The 14,613-nt window shown below is 38.2% G+C and overlaps 1 protein-coding gene across 1 annotated transcript in view; it reads left to right on the top strand.

The window, feature by feature from the left end:
- LOC128053352 (cytochrome b5 reductase 4) overlaps nucleotides 1-14,613 on the top strand; it is a 116,286-nt gene that overhangs the window by 45,711 nt on the left and 55,962 nt on the right. The window lies entirely within an intron of this gene.

Here is a 14,613-nt window from a genome sequence, read left to right as displayed (position 1 = left end):
CACATACACTGAAAGTGAAGGGCTGGAAAAAGATATTCCACGCAAATAGAGACAAAAAGAACGCAGGAGTAGCAATACTCATATCAGATAAAATAGACTTTAAAACAAAAGCTGTGAAAAGAAACAAAGATGGACACTACATAATGATCAAAGGATCAATCCAAGAAGAAGATATAACAATTATAAATATATGTACACCCAACATAGGAGCACCACAGTATGTAAGACAAATGCTAACAAGTATGAAAAGGGAAATTACAATAACACAATAATAGTGGGAGACCTTAATACCCCACTCACACCTATGGATAGATCAACTAAACAGAAAATTAACAAAGAAACACAGACTTTAAATGATACAATAGACCAGTTAGACCTAACTGATATCTATAGGACATTTCACCCCAAAACAATGAATTCACCTTTTTCTCAAGTGCACATGGAACCTTCTCCAGGATAGATCACATCCTGGGCCGTAAATCTAGCCTTGGTAAATTCAAAAAAATTGACATCATTCCAAGCATCTTTTCTGACCACATTGCAGTAAGATTAGATCTCAATTACAGGAGAAAAACTATTAAAAATTCCAACATATGGAGGCTGAACAACATGCTGCTGAATAACCAACAAATCATAAAAGAAATCAAAATATGCATAGAAATGAATGAAAATGAAAACACAACAACCCAAAACCTGTGGGACGCTGTAAAAGCAGTGCTAAGGGGAAGGTTCATAGCAATACAGGCATACCTCAAGAAACAAGAAAGAAGTCAAATAAATAACCTAACTCTACACCTAAAGCAACTAGAAAAGGAAGAAATGAAGAACCCTAAGGTTAGTAGAAGGAAAGAAATCTTAAAAATTAGGGCAGAAATAAATGCCAAAGAAACAAAAGAGACCATAGCAAAAATCAGCAAAGCCAAAAGCTGGTTCTTTGAGAGGATAAATAAAATTGACAGACCATTAACTAGACTTGTCAAGAAACAAAGAGAGAAAAATCAAATCAATAAAATTAGAAATGAAGATGGAGAGATCATAACAGACAACACAGAAATACAAAGGATCGTAAGAGACTACTATCAGCAATTATATACCAATAGAATTGACAACTTGGAAGAAATGGACAAATTCTTAGGAAAGTACAATTTTCCAAAACTGAACCAGGAAGAAATAGAAAATCTTCACAGACCCATCACAAGCACGGAAATTGAAAGTGTAATCAGAAATCTTCCAGCAAACAAAAGCCCAGGTCCAGATGGCTTCACAGCTGAATTCTACCAAAAATTTCGAGAAAAGCTAACACCTATCCTACTCAAACTCTTCCAGAAAATTGCAGAGGAAGGTAAACTTCCAAACTCCTTCTATGAGGCCACCATCACCCTAATACCAAAACCTGACAAAGATGCCACAAAAAAAGAAAACTACAGGCCAATATCACTGATGAACATAGATGCAGAAGTCCTTAACAAAATTCTAGCAATCAGAATCCAACAACATATTAAAAAGATCATACACCATGACCAAGTGGGCTTTATCCCAGAGATGCAAGGATTCTTCAATATCCAGAAATCAATCAGTGTAATACACCACATTAACACATTGAAAAACAAAAGCCATATGATTATCTCAATAGATGCAGAGAAGGCCTTTGACAAAATTCAACATCCATTTATGATAAAAACTCTCCAGAAAGCAGGAATAGAAGGAAAATACCTCAACATAATAAAAGCTATATATGACAAACATTATCCTCAGCAAACATTATCCTCAGTGGTGAAAAACTGAAAGCATTTCCCCTAAAGTCAGGAACAAGACAATGGTGCCCACTTTGACCAATACTATTCAACATAGTTTTGGAAGGTTTAGCCACAGCAATCAGAGCAGAAAAAGAAATAAAAGGATTCTAAGTTGGAAAAGAAGCAGTAAAACTCTCACTGTTTGCAGAAGACATGATCCTCTGTATAGAAAACCCTAAAGACTCCACCAGAAAATTACTAGAGCTAATCAATGGATATAGTAAAGTTGCAGGATATAAAATCAACACAGAGAAATCCCTTGCATTCCTATACACTAATAATGAGAAAATAGAGAAATTAAGGAAACAATTCCATTCACCATTGCAATGAAAAGAATAAAATACTTAGGAATATATCTACCTAAAGAAACAAAAGACATATATATAGAAAACTATAAAACACTGGTGAAAGAAATCAAAGAGGACACTAATAGATGGAGAAATATACCACATTCATGGATCAGAAGAATCAATATAGTGAAAATGAGTATACTACCCAAAGCAATCTATAGATTCACTGCAATCCCTATCAAGCTACCAACGGTATTTTTCAGAAAACTAGAACAAATAATTTCACAATTTGTATGGAAATACAAAAAACCTCAAATAGCTAAAGCAATCTTGAGAAAGAAGAATGGAACTGGACAAATCAACCTTCCTGACTTCGGGCTCTATTACAAAGCCACAGTCATCAAGAGAGTATGGTACCGGCACAAAGACAGAAATATAGATCAGTGGAACAAAATAGAAAGCCCAGAGATAAATCCACTCACCTATGGACACCTTATCTTTGACAAAGGAGGCAAGAATATACAATGGAGAAAAGACAATATCTTTAACAAGTGGTGCTGGGAAAACTGGTCAACCACTTGTAAAAGAATGAAACTAGAACACTTTCTAACACCATACACAAAAATAAACTCAAAATGGATTAAAGATCTAAACGTAAGACCAGAAACTATAAAACTCTTAGAGGAAAATATAGGCAAAACACTCTCCGATATAAATCACAGCAGGATCCTCTATGACCCACCTCCCAGAATTTTGGAAATAAAAGCAAAAATAAACAAATGGGAACTAATTAAAATTAAAAGCTTCTGCACAACAAAGGAAACTATAAACAAGGTGAAAAGACAGCCTTCAGAATGAGAGAAAATAATAGCAAATGAAGCAACTGGCAGTTAATCTCAAAAATACACAAGCAACTCCTGCAGCTCAATTCCAAAAAAATAAATGACCCAATCAAAAAATGGGCCAAAGAACTAAACAGACATTTCTCCAAAGAGGACATGCGGATGGCTAACAAACACATGAAAAGATGCTCAACATCACTCGTTATCAGAGAAATGCAAATCAAAACCACAATGAGGTACCATTTCACGCCAGTCAGAATGGCTACTATCCAAAAGTCTACAAGCAATAAATGCTGGAGAGGGTGTGGAGAAAAGGGAACCCTCTTACACTGTTGGTGGGAATGCAAACTAGTACAGCCACTTTGGAGAACAGTGTGGAGATTCCTTAAAAAACTGGAGTAGAACTGTCAGATGACCCAGCAATCCCACTGCTGGGCATACACACTGAGGAAACCAGAATTGAAAGAGACACCTGTACCCCAGTGTTCATCGCAGCACTGTTTATAATAGCCAGGACATGGAAGCAACCTAGGTGTCCATCAGCAGATGAATGGATAAGAAAGCTGTGGTACATACACACAATGAAGTATTACTCAGCCATTAAAAAGAATACATTTGAATCAGTTCTAGTGAGGTGGCTGAAACTGGAGCCTATTATACAGATTGAAGTAAGCCAGAAAGAAAAACATCAATACAGTATACTAATGCATATATATGAAATTTAGAAAGATGGTAACGATAACAAAAGAGACAGCAAAAGAGACACAAATGTATAGAACAGTCTTTTGGACTCTGTGGGAGAGGGCGAAGGTGGGATGATTTGAGTGAATGGCATTGAAACATATATAATATCAAATGTGAAACAAATCTCCAGTCCAAGTTCGATACATGATACAGGATGGTCAGAGCTGATGCACTGGGATGACCCAGAGGGACGGTATGGGGAGGGACGTGGGAGGGGGGTTCAGGATGGGGAACACGTATACACCCGTGGCAGATTCATGTTGATGTATGGCAAAACCAATACAATATTGTAATTAGCCTCCAATTAAAATAAATTTATATTTAAAAAAAGAACTCCTCATCTATCAAGTTTCATGATGAAATTATAGCAACTCAGTCCCATTTTCAGGTTTCACTTCTAGTTCTCCTGTTACGTCCTCCGCATCTGCAGTTACTCACTCCACGATAGTCTTGAACCCCTCAGAGTTATCTGTGAGGGTTAGAATGAACTTCTTCCGAACTCTGAAAGTTTGTATTTTGACCTCTTCCCATGAATCATGAATTGTCTTGGTGGCATCTAGAATAGTTACTCCTTTCCAGAAGGTTTTCAGTTTTCTTTGCCAAGATCCATCAGGAGACTCACTATCTATGGCAGCTATATAGCCTTATAAAATATATTTCTTAAATAAGAAGACTTGAAAGTCAAAATGACTCTTTGATCCACAGGCCACAGAGTGGATGTTGTGTTGTTGTTGTTTAGTCACTCACTCATATCTTGACTCTTTAGTGATCCCATGGACTGTAGCCCACCAGGCTCCTCTGCCCATGGAATTCTCCAGGCAAGAATGCTGGACGGGGTTGCCTTCCTCAAAGGATCTTCCTGTCCCAAGCATCAAACCTGCGTCTTTTGCTTGGCAGGCACTTTCTTTACCGCTGAGCCACTAGAGAAGCCTAGATGTTGTGTTAGCAGGCATGAAAAGAGCATGAATCTTGTGCATCTCCAAACTGTTTGATATAGAAAACTTAGCTTTCAGCCTGTCTTGTCTTTCGTCATGCCTTCCTCACTAAGCCTAATCATTTCTAGCTTTTGATTTAAAGTGAGAGTCGTGGAACTCATCCTTTCACTTGAACACTTCAAGGCCATTGTAGTGTTATGTTCATGGGCCTAATATCAAATTGTTGTGTCTCAGAGAATAGAAACACTCCCACGGAGAGGAAGAGAGAGGGAAATGGCCAGTCCATGAAACAGTCAAATCATACACATTTATGGATTAAATTTGCAGTCTTACGTGGGTATGCAGTTCATGGTGCTTCCAAATAATTACAGTGGTAGGGGCAGGAGGAGAAGGAGACAACCGAGGATGAGATAGCTGGATGGCATCACGGACTCGATGGATGTGAGTCTGAGTGAACTCCGGGAGATGATGATGGACAGGGAAGCCTGGCGTGCTGCGATTCATGGGGTTGCAAAGAGTCGGACACGACTGAGCTGAACTGAACATCAGATCACTGATCACAGATCACCATAACAAATATAATAATGATGAAAAAAATTGAAATATTGCCAGAATTACCAAAATGTGACCGAGAAACCTGAAATGAGCAAATGCTTTTGGAAAAATGGCCCAGTAGACCTGCTCTATGCCAGGTTGCCACAAGCCTTCAGTTTTTTAGGAATGCTATAACTGCAAAGTGGATAAAGCAATGCACAATAAACCAGGTCTGCCAGTACACCAAAAGCAAATTACTTTGAACTTTAGTGTCCGACAGTTCTTCCAAACCAGGTTACTTTTATAAACAAATACCTTTCTTTTCTTAATTGCTCCAGAGCTCACCAGATCACTGCCAGCAGGGAACACATTCTTAACTAAAATTTCTAAGTGACTAACTTTCAGTTCAGTTCAGTTCAGTCGGTCAGTCGTGTCCAACTCTTTGCAACCCCATGAATTGCAGCATACCAGGCCTCCCTGTCCATCACCAACTCCCGGAGTTCACTCAGACTTGTGTCCATCGAGTCAGTGATGCCATCCAGCCATCTCATCCTCTGTCGTCCCCTTCTCCTCCTGCCCCCAATCCCTCCCAACATCAGAGTCTTTTCCAATGAGTCAACTCTTCACATGAGGTGGCCAGAGTACTGGAGATTCAGCTTTAGCATCATGCCTTCCAAAGAAATCCCAGGGCTGATCTCCTTCAGAATGGACTAACTTCACTTCACCCTAAATATTACATGTCTTGTTTACACAGTCTGATACTAAAGATCACATGCTTCTCTGTAATACCTTTCAGGGTGGTCAGAAAGTCTCCCAGCTCCTTAGGCTTCTGTGTCATAGGCATGAAACAAATGAAAGGACTCTTAAGATTTCCTTTCTGCCTGCCTGGAAATGAAAGACAGAGAACCTTCAAAATGTTTCACCAAATACAGCAGACCCTGTTTAAAATGAGCAGATTCCACAGGGAAGTTGCCAGGTTAAGGGGAAAAAAGTAGTTAGAAGGAGCAATTCAAAGTGATAAGCTAGTTCTCATACCTTCACTTTCAGAAAACACTTATCAGATACTCGAACTTAGAGCCACACAGGAATTTTGATGGTCACATAGGAAAAGAAAGATCAGATCTTGGGTAGGTAAAGGGAAGGAATTAGAACTGAGATCCCTGCCTGTGGCTTGGCTCCTGAAGTCTGTATAATCAGTGAAATGAGAATGCTTAACGGCAAAATCTATCCAACAACAAAGGGGGATGTCAGGATAGTCTGCCTTGACCTTGTTTATGAGGTGATGGGGGAGAGGAAAGAGAAGTTTCCTTTGAGAATTTGTAGCCACAGTCTTACCCATATATGAGTTGGGAATTCATATATATACCACCTATGTAGTCCTAGAAACCTCAAACCGGAAGTAAAATGGTCTCCCATTACTGGTTTCCCAGGCTGCTTGGCAGATTTATAGATACCTTTTTAGTGGAAAAACTTTCAATCTAAAACCCTCAAAATTCCCACAGGTATAGAGCAGCAGTTATTAGTGTACAGTGAAAAATTAAACAACGCTTGAGGAAACAAGTCAGCAGAAATAAAGACAGAATTTCACTCCTTGGACTTTATTATTTGTATACAGAATAAATAATTTTGTTTGATGTGGTTAGGAAAATAAGAATAAATTAATAACATAGTAAAGAAGGAGACTAGTAATTGTGTAGAACTGAAAAAAAGAACCTTTGGAAATGAAAAGTCGAGCTGGTGAAATTAAAAAGTGCATAACATGAATAGTGAGCGATTAGACATACAGCAGTCCAATGAACGATAAAATTGAGCAGCAGAAATTGGACAGGATGTGGTACAGAGAAACAAAATGATAGAAAAACATTCAAGAGCCACAGGGAATACAGTAATAAGATCTAACACTTATAATCAGATTTCCAGAAGGAAGTAGTAGTGAGAATGAGGAAGAGGCATCTGAATGGCTGAGAACTTTCCAGAACTGATAAATCACAAATGTCAGAGATAGCAAATTCACCAAATCCTGATCAAGATAAATAAAAAGAAATCTACACATATTCTCTTTGTAGTCAGCTTGAAGAACACCAAGACAATGAGAAGATATGAAAAACAGCCAGAGAGACACAGAGTCACTGAGAAACCGGTATATTGACAGCTAATTTACTCATATAATTTACAAGCTGTTATCGCTAATTTATTAGAATATCAGTAGAAGACAGAAGCCAATAGAACATTACCTTGGATGTTCTGAGAGAAAATATGACAACATAAACTTATTTAGTAACAGGGTTGAAATAAAATTAGTTGGATGGGGAAAGAGGTGGGAGAGGAGTTCAAGATGGGGAACACATGGACACCCATGGCTGATTCGTGTCAATGTATGGCAAAACCACTATAATATTGTAAAATAATTAGCCTCCAATTAAAATAAATTAATTAATTTAAAATAAAAAAGACTAAGGAAAGCAAATTTATGAAACTAAAATCAGCAGGGTGGAGGAAACTGAGGATTTGACTGAATCTTAATGGTAAAGAACTGAACTGTCATGAGTATTCCTTCTCCTTCTCACCACCTGGTTCAGCAAAGTGCAAACGTATTTCTCACTCAGAATGAGACATGGACTCTGAAATACTGTGCATTCATAAATTAAATGTTCCCTTTTTCACACTGTCTGTAGCCCTGAGTGATTCCTGAGGCTGCATGATCTGTAGAAAGAACACAGGTTTCATATAGACAACCACGGCTTCGGATCTCATCTCTGCCTCAGATTACACTCATACGCTTTTGTGATCTTCAGCATCAGTTAACAGACATGAGTTTGTTTTTTTTTCCTTCAGCAGTAAAATGGGGTTTAAGAATGAAACATCCCAGAGTCATTGTGAAGATTAAATAATGTTTGCTAACCACTCAACGCATTAGAAGCAACAATTGGCAGGGACAGTAGAAGTGGGTGTTGTTGCTATTAGTGGCTGCCTTTGCCCCTCTGTTCCTGTGATGCTCAGGCTGCTTATGTTTTCTGTTCCCTTTTTGTACCCTTGTAATTATCAGCATGTACTGATGTGTCTTACCATGACTCTGTTTCTGGGAAAAATCAAGTATCATCATCATTATTGACAGGGCATGTGAGAGCATGGTTGTGAATCTCTCTTTCACTATAAAGCCTTTGGGGATTACAAATGTTTTGCTGGGGTGTGGCCAGTAACAGGTAGTGATATAAGGCAGCTTGCAAGGTATTAGGGAGCAAAGACAAGGATTCTGCAGGAACGTGTTGATTGCAAGTAAATGGATCAGGTTTTGTTTTTTTCTGTTAACAGTAGAGACTTTAAGATCTAACAAGTTACAGTTTGACTTGCAGGCTAACAAGAGGAGTGAATCATGTAAAAGGGACAGAGTAACTGAAGAGAAGGGTTTAATATGTCAGAAATAAAGAATATTCTTTATTTTAAAGAATTTATTAATTAAAGTGAAATATTTTTTAAGAGTATTTCATATGCCTTTTATCTATAGGCAGGGTTGATCATTGCAGTCTACTGGCCTGAGACTTAGGGATAGAACTGTTAGATGGGGTAGCAGTGTCTTGTCCAAACTGGGATGGATTTGAGAAAGCATGAGGCTTCTATTAGTAGTTACACTAGTTCAAGAGAGGGCAGGCAGTAAACGGTGACTCTCCGTGGCAAACTCAAGCATGTATTCACATGCTCTAATCTGCAATTAGAACTTCTAGATGAAATGGAAACAGAGATGAAATGGGAATAGAGGATGAAAACAGAGACAGTAGGCAGTAGATGGAGACTTGCTAACATGAGGATTTACAAGGGGCTGGGAGGGATGATGGATATACTGAAGAGAAATTTCGTACATGGACTTCTTCCCATACGAGATCCCCGACACCATGTTTTAGGTGGGGTGACTGCCAGACCCCAGTGCAGGGAGGATCCAGAAGTAGCATTTCATAGGCATCCCCACAGCTGAGCAGATTTGAGAGGACAGTTTTTCATTTATCACCTGGCTTCTAATGGGGAAGTGATGTCTGAAAAGAACACAGAAGAGCTAACTGTCAGAATATAAAACAGGTAATACTAGTGAGCCCTTACCAAGCCAAAAATCAATGTGCTTTTTATAATCCTTTGTTTAAAAAGGATTGTAGTTTTTCATGCTTTAGAAAGATATCAATAACGAATGAAAGGAGAAACTTTGCTTGAAAAGGTGAGCTTCAGTCACTGCTGATTCATTTATGTGGAACACTTCATTCTCTGGCAAAGATGAGAAATGTTCTTACTTTTTGCCCTTTTTTTAATCCTTTGCTGTCTCTATTATAGCCACTGGCCACATGTGGCTGGCTAGTGAGCATGGGAATTCTCTCCATATTGAAATGTGCTAGAAGCCTAAGCGCTACATTTTAAGAATTAGGATGAAAAATTATAAAATATCTCATAACTTTACATTGATTACATTGTCATGTGGAAATGATAATATTCTGAATATGTTGTATTAAGTAAAAATATATTATTAAAGTTAATTTGACCTGTTCTTTTTGTACTTTGTTAATGTGGTTATGTGGTATGGATGTGAGACTTGGACTGTAAAGAAAGCTGAGTGCTGAAGAATTGATGTTTTTGAACTATGGTGTTGGAAAAGACTCTTGAGAGTCCCTTGGACTGCAAGGAGATCTAACCAGTCCATCCTAAAGAAGATCAGTCCTGGGTGTTCATTGGAAAGACTGATGTTGACGCTGAAACTCCAATACTTTGGCCACCTGATGCAAAGAACTGACTCATTGGAAAAGACCCTGATGCTGGGAAAGATTGAAGGTGGAAGGAGAAGGGGACGACAGAGGATGAGATGATTGGATGGCATCACCGACTCAGCGGGCATGAGTTTGAGCAAACTCTGGGAGTTGGTGATGGACAGGGAGGTCAGGAGTGCTGCGATTCACGGGGTCGCAAAGAGTCAGACACAGCTGAGCAACTGAACTGAACTGAATGTGGTTTTTAGAACATTTTAAATTATACTTGTGACTTGTATTATATTTCTTCTGGACAGCACTGTTCCAGACCTAAATGTACTTTTAAAATTTTAATTTTGGTGGCGGGGCGGGGACTCACTGCTTGGTTTATGGGATCTTACTTCCCAGACCAGGGATTGCACCCAGCCCAGGTGGTGAAAGCACTGAGTCCTAACCACTGGACAACCAGGGAATTCCCTTTATTTCCTGATTTTCAATAATTATTTATTGAAAAAAAATGACAAAACCCCAGCTGAAATCATTTTTTTTAAATAGTCACATTTTCTTTATATATATGTGTATATATGTGAATGTATATTCAGTTAAAGAATATGTATTCTTTAATTGCAATATAGTTGATTTACAGTGTGTTAATTTCTGCTGCACAGAAAAGTGAATCACTTACATATTTATATAGATACAGATATATATACACACACACAGTCTGTTTTTGAAATTCTTTTCTATTATGGTTTTTCATAGGATATTGAATATGGTTCTCTGTGCCATAGAGTAGGACCTTGTTGTTTATCCATCCTATATGTAATAGCTTATATCTGCTAACCTCAAACTTCCACTCCATCCCTTCCTTACTTCCCCTTCCTCTTGGCAAACGTAAGTCTGTTCTTTACGTCTGTGAGTCTGTTTCTGTTTTGTGGATAGGTTCATTTGTGTCAAATTTCAGACTCCACATAGAAGTGAGATCATGTAGTATTTGTCTTTCTCTTTCTGGCTTACTTCACTTAGTATGATAAGTGTATCCATGTTGCTACACATTGCATTGTTTTGTTCTTTTTCGGGCTGAATAGTGTTCCATTGTATGTACAACATCTTTTTTGTCCATTCATCTGTTGATGAACATTTAGAGAGTTTCTGTATCTTGGCTAATGTGACTCTTGTTGCTAGCTTTGTCTGTATTTTTTTTAATTAGAGTTTTCTCTAGATACACACTCAGGAATGGGATTGCTGGTTATCGTCCATTCACTCAGCCATGTCCCACTCTTTGCGACCCCAGCATGGACTGCAGCATGCTAGGCTTCCCTGTCCTTCACTCTCTCCTGGAGTTTGCTCAGGCTTATGTCCATTGAGTCAGTGATGCCATCCAACCATCTCATTCTGTGTCACAACCTTCTCCTCCTGCCTTCAGTCTTTGCCACAGCATCAGGGTCTTTTTTAATGAGTCAGCTTTTCGCATCAGGGGGCCAAAGTTTTGGAGCTTCGGCTTCAGCATCAGTCCTTTCAATGAATATTCATGGCTGATTTCCTTTAGATGGACTGGTTTGATCTCCTTGCTGTCCAAGGGACTCTCAGGAGTCTTCTCCATCATATGGTACCATAGCACCAGCATATGGTAATACTGTTTTTAGGTTTTTGAGGAACCCCTGTACTGTTTTCCATACTAGTGACTGTACCAATTTATACTCCCACCAACAGTGTAGGAGGTTCCCTTTTCTCCACATCCTTTCCAGCATTTATTTGTAATGATGGTCATTCTGTAAAATAGTCACATTTTCCAATGGCATAGCTCATGTCAGAAATGTGCATGTGTGTGTGTGCACACACACACTTGTGCTTGCTCAGTCTTGTCTGACTCTTTGTGAAACATAAACTGTATCCCACCAGGCTCCTCTGTCCTTGAAATTGTTCAAGCAAGAATATTGGAGTGGGTTGCCATTTCCTTCTCCAGGGAATCTTCCCAACCTAGGGATCGAACCCAGATCTCTTGTATCTCCTGTATTGACAGACAGATTCTTTACCACTAGCACCACTTGGGTGTTTCTTCTTAATATCTCATAGGTTTATCATGATTTCTAATATTAATGCTTTATGTTTTGACTTTTCATGTTTGTTTTCTCAAGCAGCTACTGACTATAAAGCACTTAGAGCCATAGACCAGGAGAATACTTTCAAGGTGAAAGAGGGATTCTGTTCTAACAACCTCAGTTTAAAAGTTCAGATACTGAAGCTTGTAGGTATATATCCCTTCCTTAACTAATAATAGTTATTTAATTGGAAAAGTTCACCCTTGAAAGAAATCCTGGATACTTCTTTTTGTAAGGTAGCGATCACCTCGTTAAAGTTATCCTCTTTTGAATAATTTATTTTCCTTTGGTATACACCAGTGGTTCTTGGATTGATTTCTCTCCCTGCCAGACTGGTGGCTCAGATGGTAAAGCATCTGTCTACAATGTGGGAGACCTGGGTTCAATCCCTGGGTCAGGAAGATTCCCTAGAGAAGGAAATGGCAATCCACTCCAGTGCTCTTGCCTAGAAAATCCCGTGGATGGAGGAGCCTGGTGTCCATGGGGTTGCAAATAGTCGGACACAACTGAGCGACTTCACTTCAGAGACACTAGAGGCTTCCCAGGTGACTCAATGGTAAAGAATCTGCCTGCCAATCCCAGAACCACAAGAGATGTTGGTTCGCTCTTTGGATTGGGAAGAGCCCCTGGAGGAGGAAATGGCAACCCACTCCAGTATTCTTGCCTGGAAAAATCCATGGTCAGAGGAGCCTGGCAGGCTACAGTCCATGTTTACTCAAAGAGTTGGACATGACAGAGTGAGTTTCACTTTCCAGAAAGCAGAGGCTCTTAGCAGAGTAATGCACTCTAACCAATGTTATAAGAAGATGCAAATTTTCTTGGCCATGGAGCCAACCAAATAGTAGAATTAGTTAACAAGACAGAATGTTAAGTTTTTTGTTAAAGGGGAAAGTATCTCATGCCTAAAATGACTCAGATGTGACTATGCTTCATAATAAAGAATAGTCTCTTTATTTCTGTGACTCAGTTTTCCAAAAGAATTGCAAAGATAAGACTTGTAGAGCTTTAAAGGTTTTTTAGATCATTTAAGTAGGTATTCTCTTCTTGCTGGTACTTCTTATATTAAAGAAAAAAAAAAGTTCAGAAAAAAGCAGTTAATTTAGCAGGATCTGACAGGTTCAAATCAATTCACATCACATGGGAAATAATCATAGGAGATGATTTTTTTTCCCTCTAGAAACAAATTACTTGGAAGAAATGTTTAAAATCTGTGAGTCTCTTAGATAAAAGCAAATTATTTTACATGATCAATGAGATTCATCAAACTGCCAAATATGTTGTGCACTGAAAATAGACTTCATTTACTTTTGTTATGGTGAGTTTGTTATTTGTTCTAAGATAAAACCAATGATCGCAAGTACAGTAGCAAAGACAGGTAAAATTGGATGGAGGTCAGTTGCCAAGCCGGACCATCAGTGATCCCTTGCAAACTAATGACTAGATTTTTATCTAGAGGTTGAGAAACAAAACTCATTTTGAGACATAATTTAAATGGTTTGTAGGCCTTGTGTCTTTTGAGAAAGTATTAACTCTCTCAATGGCATATTAAGAAAAATGATGTTCAGTTCAGGGGATATAAAGTTTAACCTCAGCTTTACTGCTGAAGAGCCATGGGTTTCATTCAAGTCCTGACCTCTATTTTCAACCTTCACTGAGGAAAATGGATGATAATTTGGTGTGTGTTGTTAAGATCCCTTTCAGCTCTGAACTTATTTCAGTAAAATGGGGAAAATAAAAGAATGGTTATTTGACCTCCTTAATTATAGTTATTTTATGACGTGAGTGACAAGTGGTACTAATTTTATGAGGTCTCTGGTTGATTGAAAATTAAAATATAAAAAAATTTGAAAGCTTGAATGTACATATTTTGGTTTCTTTTTCTATAAAACAAGGTGATGTCATGTTAAGTAATGTCTATCAATTCAGTTTACTTGAATATTTTGTGTTAGCTTGGCATTCTTTTTTTTTTTTTCTTTGTAAGAGAACTCTGGCAACTTGCTGAGGGTTTTATTTTGACATATGGTTATAAAACTTGTGGTGATCAAGGTATAATATAGATTTGTGAGCTGGTTGCCATCCTGAAAGAAAACACCCATTAAACTTTTTCTGGCTTGTAACCCTAATGATTGATTGTATTGATATACAAGTGAAAATCTTAACATATTTCAGCACTTGGCCATTTAAATTTGAATAATCATTTTAAGTGCTCACCTAGTTAAGAGAGAAAGGTAGTAAGGTGTCTTTCTTTGGGTTAATAAGTATGTTTCTGATATAAAGTGTAATCTAATAAATTTTGGATAGTTTTGACTAATTTAGATAATGACAACCTGGAGAAAACTCAGGTCTTTATGTGCGTTCTAAAGAAATTCACCAAGATATTGGGGTGGGGGGAATCCAGAAAAGGAGGGGAAAGCCCAGTGAATTCTGAGACAAACATCTGCAGAAATGACTTCGCAGTCTTCAGAGATGAAATGACTTACTTAAAAGATAGGCCATCTGTTCATCAGCCTTATTTCTCTCCTCAGGGCTTTTCTTGAAGAAAGCCCTTTTAGAAGAGGGCTGTTATCCTTATGTCAATAATAGAAACTGATCTTCTCTGATGTTACACTTTTCTTAACTAACTTTTTTATTTTCCTAAACTGCTGT

This window comes from Budorcas taxicolor, chromosome 9 (genome assembly GCF_023091745.1).
Source record: "Budorcas taxicolor isolate Tak-1 chromosome 9, Takin1.1, whole genome shotgun sequence".
NCBI classification, from domain to species: Eukaryota; Metazoa; Chordata; class Mammalia; order Artiodactyla; family Bovidae; genus Budorcas; species Budorcas taxicolor.
Note: the sequence above shows the minus strand (reverse complement) of the source record. Positions and strands in the feature narration are given on the sequence as shown.